At 49.8% G+C, this 19,387-nt stretch overlaps 1 long non-coding RNA gene across 3 annotated transcripts in view; it reads right to left on the bottom strand.

Moving 5' to 3' along the window:
• Nucleotides 1-9,764, bottom strand: part of LOC118537180 (uncharacterized) — a 66,425-nt gene extending 56,661 nt beyond the window's left edge. For all 3 annotated transcript variants that reach the window (XR_013449896.1, XR_013449898.1, XR_013449897.1), the window contains exons 1-2: nt 9,616-9,764; nt 8,295-8,545 (exon numbers count right to left, since the gene is read on the bottom strand). This is a non-coding gene — a long non-coding RNA (uncharacterized LOC118537180). The remainder of the gene's footprint in view (nt 1-8,294; nt 8,546-9,615) is intronic.
• Between the last annotated feature and the right edge of the window lie 9,623 nt (nt 9,765-19,387).

Below are 19,387 nucleotides of genomic sequence, written 5' to 3'. Positions count from 1 at the left end.
AAGTATTTTTGACATACTGGATTAATGAATTATTAAGATTAATTTTACCTGTTTCTTTTTCCTTTCTCAATTTAGCTACCGGAAAACTGTGAAAACTACCTATGTGGCTCTCATGTGTAACTCACAGTGTATTTCCGGTGGACAGCGTTTCAAAGCTGCAGGGTCCTGTAGACTGCACTAAGAACCATGACTTTCAATGAGGGAGAAAAGAAGCTGCTGCAGGGTTTTGAACCTGGCTTCTTTATCGTGGGATCCTTCTGCCTACCGTGAGGGTTACATCGTCTGCAAGGGGCCAAGGAGAAACAGGTGATAAATGATGGTGGCTTGGACAAGGGTGATGACAGTGAAAGTAGTTCTAACGAGTCATATTCTATATATATTTGCAGGTAGAGTCAACAAGATTTGCTGATGAACTGAAAGAAAAATGAAAGAGAAAGAGAGAAGTCAAGCGTGACCATAGGTATTTTGCATGAGCCACTGGAAGGATGGCATTCCCATAACCAAGATGGAAGACTGCAAAAGAATATATTTGCGTGGGAAAAACAGGAGTTCAGTTTTGGGCATGTTTAGTGTGAAATGCCTATTAATATCCAAGTTAAAATGTTAAGTAGGCAGATGGATACACAGGTCTGTACTTCAGGAGAGGGGCTGGGCTTCAGACAAATAATTGCGGGCCATCAGCATATAGGTTTTCAACTTTTCATTATGGAAAATTTTAAACATAAACCAGAGAGAACACTATAATAAACCCCTAGGTACCCATCACCCAGCTCCAACTGTCATCCACTCACGGTCAATCTTCGTTTCTCTCCCAGGATTACTTTGAAGCAAATTCTAGACATCTTTCATATAGATGCTACTGAAAGCCATGGGCTGGGAGAGGGTCACAGAGAGAAAGAGAGAAGATGGAGAGGAGGGGGCCCATGTTTCGAGGTCAGGGAGAGGAGCTGCTGCAAAGGAACAGACAACGAGGCAGGCGGGAAACCAGAAACATGTGTCCTGGAAGCCAAGCTAAGAAAGAGCTTCAAAGAAAAGGGTACGGCTGGCGGTGCCAAACTGCCAGAGCCACTGGGATGAAGGCTCAGAAGTGATGGTTAGATTTGGAAACATGGTGGTCATGGCTGGCTTGGTCGAGAGCACTTCCCCCCCCAGACAGGTGGGGACAAGCCTGCCCAGAGGGAGTCAAGAGAGGAAGTGCAGATTTGGGGAACTGAAGACCCTCGGGGGGACAGAGAAAGGGGCCGGAGCTGGAAGAGCTGGGGGGGGGGGGGTCAAAGAAGATTGTAAGCTGAGAGAAACCACGGCACACGGAAGCGATCCAGTAGAGAGAAGGCAAAACTAGTGATGTCAGAAGGAGAGGGAATAACGGAGCGCCAAAGTCCTGAGTGTGAGAGGGGGCGGAAGCGGAGTGCCAGGAAGACGGGCTGCCCTCAATCTGGACCATGAATGGTTCACGCCGGAGGGGGGCAGAGTACACTGCACCACAGCTGCTTTTAATTCTTTTCATTTTGTATATTACACTGTATACAATGTATCAGCATAACATGCTGTATAGAAATTACACACACACACACACACACACACACACACACACACACACACGGGGATCTGCTCAAAAATTTTAACCAACACAGCTACCTGATCAAAACAGTCAAAGACCACTTAATTGGAAGAAAATAAAACATATCCTCAAACTCTAACCTATGAATACTCCAATGACAGAAGATAAATATCACAGCACATTGAATACATTTTATATTATTATCTTAAATATATAATAAGACATGGTGCAAGAATACTAGTCTTTATATCTGGGAATACATTTACTTTATTTATTTTTTTAAAAGATTTTATTTATTTATTTGACAGAGAGAGAGACAGCGAGAACAGGAACACAAGCAGGGGAAGTGGGAGAGGGAGAAGCAGGCTTCCCTCGGAGCAGGGAGCCCGATGAGGGGCTCGATCCCAGGACCCTGGGATCATGACCTGAGCTGAAGGCAGATGCTTAACGACTGAGCCACCCAGGTGCCCCTACATTTACTTTATTAATGGGAGATTTTTTTAAAGGCTCAGATACTAATCCACAAACTGCAATAGATCTGCATCTGAACCGCAAATGGAAAAAAAATACAAAACTCATAGACTCTTCTCAGAGTGTCACGGGGTCCAAACGTAAGTCTGATTATTTATTTACACAGAGAAATGCAAGTGAGTTAATAGTTTCATTAGCAAGCCAGACCTGAACTCTACCATCGGATTCTGGTGCGGAGGCAGCCTGGCTAGCCAATTGCCTATTGCACAGCAAAGAAGAGCAAATGGAGAAAGTGGGCATAACGAGGCAGGTAACCTAATCAGAAGAGACAAAAGCCCCCAAGCAACCTGACATCCACAACATCACAGAAACGGCCAACTTGCCCAAAGAACATCTTTGCACCACTTGGTGTTTGCTGAGCCCTTCAACATTTCAGAGCACCTTCCAGATGTTTCATTCAGCCTCTCCATCATCTGCCAGGGAAAGAGGCTCTCTCCATTTTAACTTGCTTCGCTATAGAGACTCAAGGCCAAAAGTGTAAAATGGATCTATGCCAAGTCAGTCGGGAACACTGCTAGACTCCCAATCCCGTGGCTCGGAAAGAGGCCCGTCACAGGAGCCACACCCTGCCTCTTAGATGGTTCTAGAGGCACCTTTTGTCAACCACATAAATGACAGCACAGGAACATGAATGCCAAGCCCTAGAACACAGCAGAGCAGACGGCCCAAAGTGACTGTGACAGTCGCCCAACTCGGCTGGGGTGAACACGTGGGGGAAAGAGACAACAGGCAGACAGACCCAAACCACTGTCATGGTTAGACTGTGAGCTCCACAGGGAGCAGGGCACCTGCACGACTTTTCACAGCTGCATGCCCAGCACCCGGCACAGAGCATGCTCTCCAGAAATACTTACTGAAGGAAGGAATAAATGACCAGTTCTATTAAACCACAAAGACAAGAGCAATAATGAAGTACGGTCAGGAATCACAAAATGGTTCAAAAGAACTCAGGAAAGCTGTTGATGGCAGCTGAAGGGAGACAGAGCAGGGCAGCTAAGTCAATCTAAAAGGCAGAACCGCAAAACATAAATTCTTTTAAGCATGTCCATAATCTTTATTCACAGACAACGTGAGATTAAGCATCAACTCAATGAGATGTGTGGATCTTGTTTGGAACCAGATTTTTGTTAAAAAATGGAGACCAGCAGGGAAACGTAAACACTGGCCAGGTAGGTGACTGGGGAGATTTGGGGATGATACAACCACGGCGTTATGCTTTAAGAGATCCGTAGTGGAGAATTTATGGATGAAATAGGGTGTCTGGGATTCACAGTAACAAAATACAAGAGAGGAGTAAGGAACAGGTGGGTGGGGTACAGATGAAATGAGAAGGGCCACATGTGGATTACAGGCTGAAGCTGTGATGAGAACATGGAATCTTCTTCTACTAACTCTATCTTCACACACATAGGAACATTTCCGTAGTAAGAACGCTAAAGAGTAACCATGATCTCAAATGGTCGCTCATTTCCTCCCACTTGCCCCACCGCAGGGGGGTCGTGCCTGCACACGGTTGTTTTTGAGACCCGCGGAGCAGCGCTGACACCTGTCTTCTCTGTCACTTCCATCATCTTCCTCTGGGACTCACCTGCTTCAGCTCTGCTTTCACCCCGGGGGCCTGGAGACTCCACCATGCTTTCTCTCCCACTGGTTGCTACTCCCTCTGCCCCGTCTTACCTTCCTGCCACCAGCTGCTTCTCCTGCACCCCCCCCCCCAAGCCCTCTGTTTCCTTTAACGAGGTGGGCTGCCGCTGACCTGCCTCCTCGCGCCAGATCATTCTCCTCCTATCTTGTGGTCCCCTGATGCCCAAGGATCCCCATGCCCACGAGGCATTACCTCTTCTCTACCCTCTTTCCCTCACATCACCACAATGCCCAGGGACGTCCCATCTTCCCCTGAATTGGCCACACTTGCTGCCGTGAGCTCCCCTCTTCCTCCACTTGCCTAGTGGATCCCTCCAGGACACTTCCAGGACGTGCCAGACCCAGACGCGTCAACCAATTAAACATGTGCGCGCATGTGCCCAGCAAATACCCCGTACCACGCTGACAGCAATGAACAGGACAGACACAGATCTGCTCTCGGGAAGCTTGGGTTCTATTGCAGATCATATGATAATGGGTTCAACTGTCCGTACGCCTTCCTGGCCACACTGTGAATCCCGTGTTTTCCTTGGCAGCCTCTGAACTTCACCCAGTGCCCTACGCGTAACACACCCTTAATCAATATCCGGTAAACAAATATTTCCCCAGGTCAGTGCGCTTGTGTCAACACCAGGTCAAGCCCAGGTAGGACGAGGTCACCCTAAGTTCTACAAATGAAAGGTATTTAGAGGACTTTTGAGAAGGACCCTTTTTTTTCTTTTTGGGGGGGATGAGAACAGTCAGAGAGGCAGCTTCTGGGGAAAATGTGTGTAGGGAGGTGCGAAGTAAGACTCCTAGAGCCAGGCTCACCATTACCAGCTAAAAGCAGCCCTGAGTGTGCTTAGCTTCTGTCTCCTTTGCTATTCTGGGTTGTCTGCTCCCTCCTCCCACTGCCGGCCTCCTCCCTTCCAGCTGCAATGGGAATAAGCCTGTCACCCTCACCCCTAACGCGGTTCCCAGAACGTGGTTTCTTCTTGCCACCAAAGTGCCTCACTTCCTATCCCAGCCTTGACCAGCCGGGACACAAGTGCTGTCCTGTAGGAGGGACGGGGCGGGGGGCGGGGGGTGGCTTCTCCTCTTCCTAACCAGGAGTTTTCATGATGACTCTGGCATGAGGACCAGGTCCAAAGGGCAGAAGCCTGGACACAGGAGGAGACCGTAAAGGTTGGCCACAAGAATCCGGACCCAAGCCAACACAGACGCAAACCCCGCAAGCTCCAAGCTGGAGAGCCTTGTTCCGACAGGGTGGATGAGTGCCAGGTTCAGGCAGACAAACGCGGCTTGGTGGCAGGCTCTCGGCAAATGCATCTCCAGGGGCCCTGGCACTAAAAGGGGGCAGTGAGGCTGGAAATGACAAAGCAAAGATATCAAGGGAAATACGCTGCAGGACTTGGTAGAACCAACCAGCCTCTCCTTCTCCTTATGGGGTTTGAGTTGGTCCATTTTGCTCTGCACGGCCTAGGAAATCAGAATGAGATGAGAGGGAGCATCGGCTGTCACAGTGAGGCCACAACCCATCCCTGCGGAGGAATTCAGGTCACCAGGCTCAAAGACACGGGGTGGAGAGGGGGCACCTCCAGGCTCTAGAGAAAGGGCTGGAAATGAAAGGGATCTCCCAGACCCAGCACGGCTATCTTTGGGCTGACTCCAATGCTCTCCTATTTCAACTGCCACATTATCCTCTCATGGGATAACAAAGGAAGGCCCAATGCAGAATCTTCAAGAACCTTAGGAATTTGACGTGGCTACAGTAAGCATCCCCAGTGGAGATCTAAGCACTTTGCTGGTCTATGGCGCACTTTTTCCTCAAGGGCAGGACAGTAAGTACCTCAGACTTACGGACGAGGGTCTTTGTTGCAATTACTCAGCTACACCAATGCAGGAGGAAGGCAGCCATAGACCATACAGAAACAATGAGCATGTCTGGGTTCCAATAAAACTTTATTTACAAAAGCAGGCGTCTGACCTATGGGTTGCAGTTTGCCAATCCCTGGTCACTGGGAAAATCTACTCTTCCAGTGTTTCCAAATTCCCAAGAGGAATAGGGGCCACACTCCCTCTGACGGGCTCCCACCCACTCTGGAGACAGGGGCCTACTCTGGAGACCAGGCCTCTACCCTGCTACTCCTTCCCACAAAGTACCGAAGAAATCAGCGTGGCTTGTTCAAAAAGCCTGGCCCGCACCAGAAACCCGGACAAAGGTGGATAAAGCGTTGGATGCCAAATCCGAAGGCTTTAGAGATGGAAGAAACCAGACCTCTTCGACTAGGCAATAAGGCCTAGAGAAGAGAGTGCCTCGCCCAAGATCATACAGCTGGCAAAGGCCTCCTGACCCCCTGTCCAGTACTCTTACTTCTCTAGAGTGATGACTGGGAAGGAACCGGAACAAATAGCCTTCCTGGGGGGAGGCTAAAGACCTATGGCTCACCTCTCTAGCAGGTACATCTTGGGGCCTCTCAGTAATCTCTAAGTGAATGGTACAGCAAAGGGCAAGGAGAAAGCTGGGAGAAGTATCTGTATCTATCTTTCCAGGACGTGTCTTCTTGGACATAGTCACTAGGGAGAAGGAAACTTAAACAGAAACCTGAACTTCAAAAAGGGGTGTGGTTTGGTAGCAGACGTGTGTGTTCTTTAGCAGAAACGGGTCCAGCAGTCTGGGCGGGTGCTGGGATCATAAACAAGTACAAGACATACAGCCTCACCCAATCTAGGCCGATGCCCTGGGTCCTGAGCTCTCTCTCTCTCAGTATACGCTCTTAGCAACCTAGCGCCTTCGAGACTTTGTAATACAATTTCCTACAAGTCTCGTCCCAGAATTGACTTCCATTGCAAATTCTGCTGACCAGAAACATTTCTATCTGGACACCCTGCCGTGGTCTTGAAGGCAGTAGGTCTGAAATAAAATCAAACAATGCCCCTCAAGAAGTCCGAATCCTGATGTTTCTGTCAATCACTAAGACCCCAAATCTTCACCCCTCCCCTCCCCACGTCCTATCTATTAGCCAAAGGGGCTCTCTGAACTACTCTTCCTCTGCATTCCTACAGGCTCCATCCTAATCCATCACCTCTAGTCTGGAATACCGCCAGTCTCCTGCCTGAGGCCCCGGATTCCAGGCTTGTGACAAAGCCAGGCTGATCTTCCCCTATATACCTACCTTCCTCCCATCTACTGCAATCTCTTCAAGGTCAAGGCCCAGTCCTGTCTTCCCAGCTCCCAGAACCTTACTCAACACGGTAGGTATGCCATATCTGCTGCATAAATGAACCCTAGCTTTCATCGGGAGCCGGGGCAACAAAAGAAGCCTCGAGGCCTTCCCTACTACAGGAAGCCTACGCTGCCAGACTCTGCAGGCCCTCTCCAACCCTTTCCACCCCCAGCTCCCACCACCCCAGAAACGAGCGCCATCTAGCTGATCAATGCCTGACCCTCCTCGTGCGCCAGTCATTCCTGCAACCACATCTCTGCCCACGCTCTGCTCGCCCTGCCCTGCCATGACGTCCGTGCCCTCCCCTCCTCCATCCACTCCAACTCCTGCGCAACTGCCAAGCTCTGGGGGAGATAAAGGATGCAGGAAGGGGCAAGATGATTAAAAAACTGGGGAACGGGGGCCCTGATGGGGATACACTGGGGTCTCTGATCCCTGGAGCCATCAACCTCCCAATGGGTCGCAGGCGATTAGAGAAGGAATAGGCGGGAGGAGGAGCCAGATTTTTCCACTGAACGAAAGGCATGATTTTCATCACTGCTTCTGTTGCCCTGGTAACCAGGGACAGCCCAGTGGAGAGTACAGTAAAAGAACACCATGTTTATCTTTGCTGTCTGATCCACTTCCCTGTACACCCTTCCCTGACCATCCCCTAGCTCCGAGGCCTGCTCCAAATGTCTCCTAATGCCACCACCATCCTTCTAGTCACTTCTGATCAAAACCTCAAAGCAGAGTTAATTTCCGCCCCTCTCCCTCCAACCCTATGTACCACATATTCTTCCACTACGACATTCTAGGGGTCATCTCATCACGCCCATCTGCCATGCAGGGGGCCCCAGGAACAAACGCGGGCCTCAAAACACGAGGCTGGCATCCACTCCACCAGACAGTTCACTGGGCAAGGGGGCCTAGGGAAGCACTGGAAGGTGAGGAGGCCACCCAGTCAACTCCTCTTTCTTAACCCCAGACAGCTGGTGTGGATGGGCCCCTGTTCTCCCATCCTCCCTCCTAGGGCCGGGATCAGGAGGAGGAGCCAGGTTGAGGACGGGGGAGAAGGTCCACCCGCAAGCTTCCACAGATCCTGCCTCCCACAGGGACACAGTGTCGGCATGACCTGAGAACGGAGACACAGCGCTCGCCCTGGGAGATTATATAAGCGTTATATAACATGGTGGCACCGATAAGCACATAGACGCAGTTGGTGAGGGCCAGGCCAGGGGTGGAACCAAACCCAAGGGGCTGGAGGTAAAGGCCTTTCACCACCAATGCCAAAGCAGCACCAGGCCCCGGCTGCCCCAGCCCTGTCTATACCTGCTCCTTCCACCCCAGAGGACACAGAGAGAGAGACTTGCCTGGCTCTGCATTCTTCTTCCCACGCTGGGCCGCAGGGAGGGGCTGCAGCACCATCACCACCCTGGCCCATGGCGGCCTCTGTCCCCAGCAGGGAGCAGCAAGGGGGCCAGGGTCCCGGGAGGGCCTGGGAGCCAGCAGCCCCCTCCTCTCTGTCCTTGCACTAGAATGTGTGTGTTTGGAGAACAAGTGCTGCAGCGGCTCCAGGATTGGTTGGCCCAGCCGTCCCTCTGCTCTGTCATTTGCAGTTCCTCTAAAAAAAAAAAACAAAACAAACCGAAAGGGAAAGAAAAAAGAAATAAGCACATTTGGCAAATGCCAAATCCCAAATTTTGGTCTATGGCTCTAAACAAAGCTGGAAGGAGGGGGTCCTAAGGACATGACCCTATTTCCCTACAGACCCCACCTCCCACCACCTATGAACTTGAGCTGTAGGCCTGGAGACTCCCCCTCACCTCCAGCCCCCCCCCAACCCCTATCTCTGGAGCTGACTCTGTTGCTGAAGCTTCTTTAGCCCTGGGCTTTCTCACACAGCCCCCCCCCCCCCCCCCCCAGCCTCTGCAGAATGCTCAGAGTATGCGGCTCCGGATATGCACGCGGGAGCCAGGCGGCCGGCTAGGGGCAGTTCGGGGCAGTTCTGGGCCAGGTCTTCATCAGACTCCTCCACCCTCGCCACCCCTACCACTTTATTAATTTTGGGGGTGGGGGGGACTGATCAGAGAGAGAGAGAGAGCCCAGTGGCATCTGCAGCCTGCCCTCTCCCGAGCCATGCCTCTGGCCTTCCCGCCGCCTCCTCCACACGCACCTCCGCGCCCCCTGAGGAAGGGGGGAGAAAGAAATACGCATTAATATCACGAGCCTCCGCGCACCAGCCCTCGCCCCCTCAACCACCTGTCTCTGCGCTCTCCCTCCCCCACTGCCTTCCTCAACTCCGGGCGCCCCCTCTGCAGCAAAGGGGCACCACGCCCACTGCGGAGCGGAGAAATGCAAGGTGGGAGTGGGCAGGGGCTGCCGCGCCGGGGCCAGGGGGCTGCTCTGCCATCTCCCCCACCCGGCTAGCCCTGCCCCAGAGCCCGGGGGCCGCCCGGAGCCGCTCCCGGCCACGATCCGCTCCCACCCACGCGGCCAGGGCAGCTGCACCCGGAGGCCGCACCGCAGCGCGGGTGGGGCGCAAGCGGAGGGCGGACGAGCCCCCCGTCATCGCCCCCAGCGCCCGCCTCCCCCCACCCCCCGCCCCGGGGCCCTCGGGGAGCGTCCGCAGGCCCGGCCCGCGGTGCCCCACCTCCACCTACGCCCGACACCCCGCCAGGGCCCCTCTCTCACCTCCGGCGGCCTCCTCCCTCCCGGGGGACCGCGCAGCCCACCTCGCAGCCCCCGAGCGCCCCGCGAGAGGCGCGCGATGCGCAGCCGCTGCGGACCCCGGTTCCGCCGCGGCCGCTTCCCGGGAGTGTGAGCTCAGCCCGCCCGCGCGCCCGCGCTTCCCACGCTCGGTGCCCCGCGCCGCGCCACCCAGCGGCCGCGGAGGGCACGGCACGCTCGCGTCCGGGAAAATCTGCCGCAGCCCTGCCGACCCAGTGGGAAATTCCCAGAATTTGACCGAAGCCTTGCTGTGGGGTGCAGGACCTGACGGGCCGACTGACCGTTTCCAGATTTGGGGCAGAAGGGCTCCCCTCCCACCCTATCTCCAAAGGCGCTTCAGAGTTTTTGCTTGATTCCCGGATTTCCCCCCCTGCTCCTCTGACCTTGTCTCCTTTATTTCTCCCAGGGCAGTGGAGACTGTGGTGCATGCAGGTGGTGACTACTCTTGTAGAGAGGGGGTGGGGGGTCAGGGTGGGCAAAGGGCAGGAAGCTCATGAGGCTAGCATTCCGAGACCTCCTTGGGCCTATCGAAAAAGATCCCAGGTATGCACCGGTCAATTCCCAACGGAGCTTGTCTAACACACACACACACACAGACACACACGCGCGCAGGCGCGCGCGCGCCTCCAGCCCACCTGTAAATTCTAATTCGGGAGAATTGGAGTGCTGTTTGCTAACCTTTTCTCAGATCCAGACCCTTCTGAGAATTGGAGGAGAGCCGTGGGCCCTCTCTCCGGTAAAGTCCACGTGCATTCATAAACACAATTTTGCATAGTTGGGCATTCTCAGACTTCTCAAAGCGCATGGACCCCAGTTTAAGAACTGTGTCTGCAGATACCCTAAGACAGGAGGAGGCTGAACAGGTGATTACCTGTACCCGCTGCCATCTTTAATCATGGTGTTCCCTCCTTCAGAAGATCTCCTTTGTACCCCAAGCTCACACTTCTGCCTGTAGAAATTCCATCTTTCCTGTAAGACCCACCCAGAGGCCTCTTCCTTCTGACTTTCCCATTCAGAAGTGCCATCTGCAACCTGGGTTTTCTGGGAGCATGTTCTTCATGCCATTTATGGCTATTAACACTATACACATGGAACTGTAATTATTTTTGGTTGGTTGTCTTATTGGTCCTTCTAGATAATAAACTCTTTTGAGATCAGTTTCCCCCTCAGCAACTACTAATGTGCCTTATATGGTATGCCCTTGACAAACAGCTCTTCAAAACCAAAGAAAAGGAAGTTGCATGGAGGGAATAGCAGGCTCATAGGAGACCAGGAGATGAATCCTTTTGCCCCAAAGGAACTCAATGCCTCTCCTCCTCTCTGATGCTGCACCTCCAACATATAGTCACCACGTGCACACCTCGGTGCCTGGCAAACGGCATTCTCAAGGTAGCAGGATCTTTTCATCCATTCCTCCTCTCTGGGCAAGACGGCCATAATTTAGAGGTCCCTGACGAAGTTGGGATACAAGTTCATGCAGAATACACCCAATAGAAAGCAGATATTCTACCCCCAGAGTCCCCTTATCCAATAAGGGAAACCATCACCCAGCAGTTGCACGAGCTAATGTCATCCTTGACTCTTCCCTCTCACTTCCCTCTCTCCATGCACATTGCCCATCAATCACCACTTCTTGGTTTTGCTTCCTAAATCTATTTCAAAGGTCGCCCCTGTCTCCATCCCCATGACCCCATCTGGAGCTCCGATCACCATTATTTCTTGCCTGAATTTCTGTATTTTTCTCCATCTATCTGCTCTACCTGCCTACAGTCTTGCCAGGCTCAGATCCAGTCTCCACATCCCAGCCAGAAAAATCTTCCAACGATCTCAGTCATTTCCCTGCTTAAAATCTTAGGTTGCAAACAAAACAAAACAAAACAAAACAAAACACCAAACCCTTAGGTACTTCCGCATTGTACCAAGGATGAGGTCCAAACTCCTTCACCCATTTGCCAGGCCTCTATAATCTGAGCTCAGCTGACCCGCCGGCCTCCTCTCTCCTCACTTTTCTCTTACCCTTTATGCTTTAGTCATCCAAAACACCACGCCCTTGAGCTGAGAATGCCCTTCTCTGATTTTTTATGAGGCTATGCCTTACTCACTCTTCAGATTTCCCTATGGTCTCCTCCTATGTCACCTGTTCTTCTAGTGCTATAACATTCACCACACAGTATTGTCCCTTACTTATATGATGTCTGCTTTCTCTGCCACACTGGGAGCTCTGCAAAGCATCCTCAATACCTAGTGCCAGGTAGAAATGCAACCAATTGAATGAATGAAATGAAATTGAATGAATGAATGAAAGCTTTGAACGTGACGCACACCCCAGATGAGAGACTCTGGGGCAAATGCAGTGGTGCTGCACTCTCTGAAAGTGAGGCATGGTAGGTCCAGGCATCCTGCTTTTGAATAATAGCACTACTCACTGTTTTTAGTGAATTTCAATCTGAGTCTTTGAGTTCCTCAACTGAAAAATAAGGATAATAATACTCAGGGTTGAGGATCTGAAGGTTGCCAGAGATATATATGGAAGTACTTTGTAATTGTGAAGTTCTCTCTCTATATATAATAGTAGGGTTGTATTACTTCACTTGATCCCCATAATAACATTTGGGGGTAGGCAGCTGACATTTCCCATTTTGCATATGAAGAAACTGAAGGTAGCAAATGCAAAGCAATTTGCCTGAGGTCACCCAGTTAGTCGTCAGGGAACTGAGACTGGTCACTGGCTCCCAAGCCCAGGCTTTCCCCATGCATACATCACCATTGCCCTTCCCTCCCACCCCCAAAGTAGAAAGCAGTGTTGGGACACATTCATATTGACATCCCGAGGATCATGCAGCTAGAAAATGTCACCACTTACCATTTCTGAAGGCGTTTCTTTGGGAGGGAGGGGTGATGCTTTGTTGGTAGAAAGCGAACTCTGAAACGACAGGTATTAGGGCAGGAAGGAGTGGGGTAGGGAACAAATGACCTTGAGGCTGACCCTATACGCCCTATCTCTGGCTCTTCTGCCACTTTGGAGGGTTATCTCACTTGACAGCCCCCTTTTACCACATAGTTGGACCCCTGAGAGCTCTGAGGTCCCCCCAAACTGGAGCTCTTCCATTACCTCCATGTTTCCAATTCTGTCCGTCGGCAAATATTTACTGAACTCTTGCTAAGTGCTTTGTCACCGCATGTGGAAGACTGGCCGAATGATTTCACCTCTCTGAGCGACGGGTCCCCCGTTCTGCAAAATGGGATTGATAATAGCTTGTCACACGGTTGTTCTAAGGATTCAACAAGATAACCTAACAGCTGCTGGTGGGCTGTTGCTAGTGGAGACACCTGCCTCCGACACCCCACTCTGTGTCTGCTAGTTTTCATTTGAGTGCACGGGCATGTCAGTTTGGTAACTAGGGGAGGGTGGAGGGGAGCAGAGGCGTTGGAAAAGAGAAGGAAGGAGTCTGAAGGCCACAGTCCTCCCTGCTGTGCCCCTCCTGGGGACATGGAGAGAGCTGTGGAGCTCAGAGGCTGTTTGAACTGTTCTAGCGAGAAGAACTTGTGAGTTTTTGGGCCCTTTGAGTCAGCCTCCGTGATGAGAGGCTTTTCCAAGCTCTCGGTGGGCAGGGGGCGTGGACCACTGAGAGAACAGGAGAGGAAGAGCCAAGCTGCCATGTTTTGATGACCACAGCTGTGAGGGCTCCCTATGGGGCTCCTTTTTGAGAACTCCCAGAAATAACTCTAGGGCGCCCTAAGAATGCCGGTGAAATCATCCAACAAGCTGTTGCCAATGTAAAGAGTAGAGGTGGTGGCTGGCACATAGTAGGGACTCAGTATGTGTCGGTTCCCCGAGCTGAGCGTGCTCCAGCCTCAGTGCGTAGAGGGCTGTGCTCTGGGAGCTCTGCAAAGCATCCTCAACACCTGGTGCCAGGTAGAAACGCAATCAGTTGAAACGCTGCCTTTGCACTAAGCGTGTGCGCTTCTCCCTGTGTCCAGTGCCCCAGGGGACACCCAGGGGAACTGCCCTTCCCAGATCCCCTTGTGGCGTTATGGTGGTTTTTCTCTTTAAAGATTAAATCGTTTCTTCCTTTTCTGCTCAACGAAGACAACAGCCCTTTGGTTTTTGATAAATGTTCCTTTCCTACTAGCAGGTGGATTTGCCCGGGGCACTAAGAGCCCTGCTTTTAAAACACACACATGCCCAGCTGTTTGAATCTGCTACTTCCATCTTTCTTGCTTCTCTTATCTCCTGCCCCTGGGGCTGAGTTTTCTTTGCCTTGGCAGGCCGATAACATGTGGAAGGACGAGAACAGTTCTAATTAATAGACTAATTAGTGGTACAAGACTTTAATAGCTGATTATAGGAAAGTCATTCCCCACCCCCCAAGTGATTGATTTATTTATTGCTGTTGTGCTGCATTATGGCAAAATAGTGAGCTTCTAATTGTCTATTGGTTGCTTTAATGGGTCTTTTCCTTCTCTTTCTTTTCCTCCTTCCCCTTTCTATTGGTGGGCACAGGCAGAATGGGAGAACTCAAACCAGCTGATGAGCAGCTCTGAACACATGTAAGTGTTGGGATCCCGATGTCACCCCCATCTTGAGAGCTCAGAACTAGAAAGGGAGTGGGAGAGATGAAGAGAAAGGAAGCAAGACAATCCTGCCCATGCTTGTAGGTTTACCTCCCCAGGACCCTTCCATGATGATCCCTCCCCTCCTGTAGGCCGTAACTCACACACAAGTAGTTGCATTCAAAAAAACAGTGAAGCCTGGAGCTTAAAAGAGTCCACTGAATGGGGCGCCCGGGTGGCTCAGTCAGTTATAAGCATCTGCCTTCAGCTCAGGTCATGATCCTGGGTTCGAGGCCCTTGGCGGGCTCCCCGCTCAGCGGGAAGTCTGCTTCTCCCTCTTCCTCTGCCCCTCCCCCCTCCGCTTGTGCGCGTGCTCTCTCTCTTGCAAATAAATAAATAAAATCTTTTAAAAAATTTAAAAAAGAGTCCACTGAAATCCGACTGCTTGTGTTCAAACGTTGGCTCCCCCACGGGCCAGCTGTGTCGTCTGAGCTAGTCATTTAACTTTACTGTGCCTCAGCCTGGTCATTTGTAAAGTGGGAATGCAACTGTTTCTCCCCAGGAGTGTTGTGAGGATCAAATGAAACACACCAGGTGAGCCAGGTAAGGCCAGAGCACAGTACGTGGCCCATCCTGAGCCCTGAGTGACATTAGCTGTGATGACCACCACGGCCTGAAATTATTTAACTTACCTGATACACAGAAGGAATTTGATAAATGTTTGTAGAATGAATGAATGACTATATCATCATTTTCAAGTAGATTGTGAGCCCTTGAAGTTCGAAAGGGTGAAGAAAAGAGGAAATTGCACACTAAATCATAATAAGAAGTTACCCACAATTCAGTGCATATCACGGGCTGGGCTCTGAGCTAATTATGCTTCATGTACCTTCTCTCACTTAGTCCTAATGTACCCTGATTTTTACCAGCCATCCTGGATCATGTGTTTTTGAAATAGGCCCAGTCCCCATACCAGATTTTGTGGGATGTCTGTGTTCGCCCCAAGATTCTCAAGGATTCTTGGGGGATGGGCTGACATTATTTTTTAGTAATTTTTAAAAAAAATATTTTATTTATTTCTTTGAGAGAGAAAGAGAGCATGAGAGAGAGAGCGAGGGCATAAACAGGGGGGAGAGGTAGAGGGAGAAGCAGACTCCCTGCTGAGCAGGGAGCCCGATGTGGGGCTCTTGATCCCAAGACTCTGGGATCATGACCTGAGCCGAAGGCAGATGTTTAACCGACTGAGCCACCCAGGCGCCCGAGGCTGACATTCTCACGATCGCGTTTCCTTATGAATTCCTGTTCTGGCTGAATTTAACCTCTTCTATCTGCCTCGTGACAATGCCATTCTCTTGACCCGTCACTCTTACTCATAGCAAGCTGAGCACCTTCCTTCCTTCCTTCTGTCCCTAAAACCCTAAGAACATGGGGCCGTTTTGTGTGGAAGACTTTCACTGGAGGTCAGAAGCTAGATCACGTAGCTGTAGCAGCACTTAGAGCAAGCAACAGCTAGAAGTCCCCACACCTACGCTCCCCACCTCCCTCACCTCATGCCCTCCCTGGGGCTGTCCTGCTGTCCAGAGCCCTGCCTATGGCCATTTTTCCCCACTAAGATACCTTCTCTTCCATCTCTCTACTGTTCCCCACCCCTCCCTGGAAACAGCAGTTTCCTATTACTTTGTTACACAAAGACATTCAGCTCTCTTGAACAAATGTGTCCATTCTGGGCTATTCTCAATCTGGGGTCAGAGAAGAAACTGAAACAGGTGAACATGAGGGTGCTCAGCTGCTTTTCTTAGCCACACAAGTTTACTGAAGCATTTTCCTCAACAAATGAGCCAAGCATCTCTGAGATGAATCCTGCCCCACCCTAGAATGAAGAAGTTTGGCAGTCATATTTTTACATGCAATTTTTTTCTCCCTGCTATACTTCTGGAGATGCTATGAGGTAAATATTATCCCCATTTTTTTTTCCAGGTAAGGAACCTGGAAATGATAAAAGTTAAAAGTGTAACCCACTCAAGATCACATAGATAACGCCAGAGCTGGACTCCCCGTGGAGGCCTGTCTGAGTCCCAAGCTAGGGAGATCGACCACAATGCCACATGGTCACTTGATAAAGCTCAAGCAGGTCCGAGGTGGGTTCTTCTCACAGGGCAAGCCTTTCTCAGGAAACCTTTCAGTGGGGGAGGCGGTGTGGGTCCCAGGAAAGCAAACTGATTGACTGAAGGTCAAAGACATTAGAACAGAGCGAGAGCTAGAAATAGCTACACAGCTATAGCTCCGTGTATGAGACCCAGGAGTTACTGCTATTAATCACCGCGGAGTGATTACTCTGATTGCTTCGTTTGTTGATGCGGAGCTTTATTCAACCTTGGGTAGGGGCCCCCTCTTTAGGAAGATAAGGCAGACTTTCTTTTGCTTGTGGAGTGCTGACTTCATATTATAAAACATCTCATTGGCAGCCCATCCATGTCTCAGAAGGCTGGCCAGGTAGCTGAGGCTCTTACAAAGAGCTCAAAAAGTAGCTGTGGAATGAATGGGAGAATGGCTTTTCGCTCACTTTAATTTGTCAGTTCTTTTCCCAAGGGCTTACCTAAGGCAGGGAGGCTGAGTTAGGCAGAACTAGACGAAGGGACATCTATCCCCACCGGGCAGCCGTCTGGGACACCGAAATTATAAAGGATGCAAGAACATCACTGCAAATGGAATGAGGTTACCGAAATGGAATTTATCAGAACTCTTCCCAGAAAGAGTAATGAATATAGTTAGACAGAATTATTTAACAATCCACTTGTGGAGCGGGGCCAGATTTTACCACATAGTAGCAGCGTGACTTTGGCTTTCTCATCCCTGAAATGGGGATTATGATACTTATCACTAGGGTTTCCCCCCCCAATTAATTGTGACAATGGAAAAATTACAGCTTTTATTATTACTTAGTCTGCAGTCTACTATCATCTGGTTTCTGCCCTCCTACACTCTACTGATTGCTTTAACCAAGGTTGCCAACCACCCCTTTGTTGAAAATCCCACTTCTCTTCCACTTGGTGGAGTTTTGACACTGTATACCAGACCTTTCTCTGTGAAATATTCTCTTTCCCAGGTTTCTTGTTACTCCAGTCTCAAAGTTCTCAGATCTCTTTGCCCACCTTTCTAAGTTTCCACTGAGACATCGGTATTAGTTGGTTGTCTGTTGTTGCATAACAAATTACCCAAATTTAGCAGCTTAACACAGCATGGATTATCTCACAGTTTCTTAAGGGTCAGAGTTTGGAAGCAGGTCAACTGGGTGGAATAGCTTAGCTGAGTTGTTCTAGCTCCAGATCTCTCATGAGGTTGCAGTTTTCATTCATTCATTCATTCATTCATTCATTCATTCGTGACTATTTTCTTCCAACTCTTCTAAGCTGCCTCACATGGCTGTTGGCAGGAAGTTTCAATTCTTTACCACATGGACTTCTGCATACTGCTGCTCATGACATGACAGATGGCTTCCCCCGGAACAAGTGATCCAAGAAGAATGAGCATGTGTGGCCAAGATGAAAGCCACAGTGTCTTTTATAATCTGTTATCAGCAGTGACGCACCGTCACCTCTGCGCTTGCCACAAAGACTGGTACAAGTATGAGAAGGCGGTCCTGGGGGTCATCCTGGAGGCTGTCTACCACAGCCTTCTCCTTTGCTGACCCTTAAACGTCAGTGTTCCCCAGGGTCTGTCCTCACGCCTCTTTCTCTTCTCATTCCCTCCATACACTCCTGATACTAGAGTGCTCTCCAATACTTTCAATTACTGTCTAGACTCCAGAACATGCGGGGCTGCATCTCTAGAACAGTTACCTCTCAGAAACTTCAACGCGGACACCACCTATTGGGTCCCCAAGGCGCCCACTTTCCACACTGGACTCATCCTCACCCCTGGTCCTATTTCTCCTCCTGTGTTTCCATCTCAAGAAGAACAGCCTCGTCCATTCCATTGTCAAGCAAGAAACGAGAAAATCATTCTTGACGGCTCCTTCCCCTTTCTCTTACATCCAATCAGCATGTTCAGGTTTTTGCTTTTTCATGTTCCCCCATCTTTTTATTTTGAACAATTGCAAACATACAGATAGATGAAATGAAGAGTAAAATGATCCCCTATTTAGTAGAACCCTTCATCGAGATTCACCATGACTCACATTTTATATCACATTTGCTTTCTCTCCCCACCTCCTCTCACTATATACACATATTTTTCATAATAATACTAACATGTTACTCGCCTTTCCACCCCCAGGCTCTCACAGATGTGCAGTGTGTGTACGGGTATGAGGTTTCCATGTGAATATACAGAATTTAAAAGTGGATTGTGGATAATAGGACACTTCATCCTTAAACATTTCTGCAGGCATTTCCTAAGAATAAGGACATTCTCCTATATGTCATCATTACACCCAGGAACAAATGCCAGTTGATTTGATCTCCCCAATATATCTCCAGTGAAGCCACTTTTTTCCAGGCCCCCGTTTCCCTTATCCTCAGTAGTGTGATCACCTCCTAACTTCTTCCTCCTTCAAACCACACTCCATGCTGCTGCCAAAGCAAACTTTCTACAATGCAAATCTGATGATGTCGCAGCCCTACTTGAGACCTTTCGACGGCTCCACATTGCCTTCAAAATAAAGAATAAACTTCACATGGCATACAAAGGCTTCATCGTCCAGGTTCAGCTAGAGCAGCACTGCCGGATAGAAACCTAATATGAGCTATTCCTGTGGCTTTAAATTGATAGCAGCTACATTTAAAAAAGTGAAACAAACAAACCAAACCTCCAAACAACGACAAAAACTCCAAAATGCACAAATGAAATTGATCTTGAAAATACATTTTACTTAACCCAGTATATTCAAAATATTACCATAGCAACACAAGCCCAATATAAAACAATTATTAATAAGATGGCTCTTACATTCATTTTTCCCCCCTAAGTTTTCAAATTCTGGCATGTATTTAATACATACTGCACATCTCAATGCAGATGCTAAGTCTTCAAGGGTTAAAGTGAAATGTATTCCTACCCAAACAGGAAGATTATATTTAACAACAACAAAAAAATTCATGCTGCTTCGGTTTTAAAATTTGAATTGATTAAAATGAAACAAAACGGGAAGTTCCATTCCTCATTCATGCCAGCCACATCTCTG

This window comes from Halichoerus grypus, chromosome 7, assembly GCF_964656455.1.
Source record: "Halichoerus grypus chromosome 7, mHalGry1.hap1.1, whole genome shotgun sequence".
Taxonomy (NCBI): Eukaryota; Metazoa; Chordata; class Mammalia; order Carnivora; family Phocidae; genus Halichoerus; species Halichoerus grypus.
Note: the sequence above shows the minus strand (reverse complement) of the source record. Positions and strands in the feature narration are given on the sequence as shown.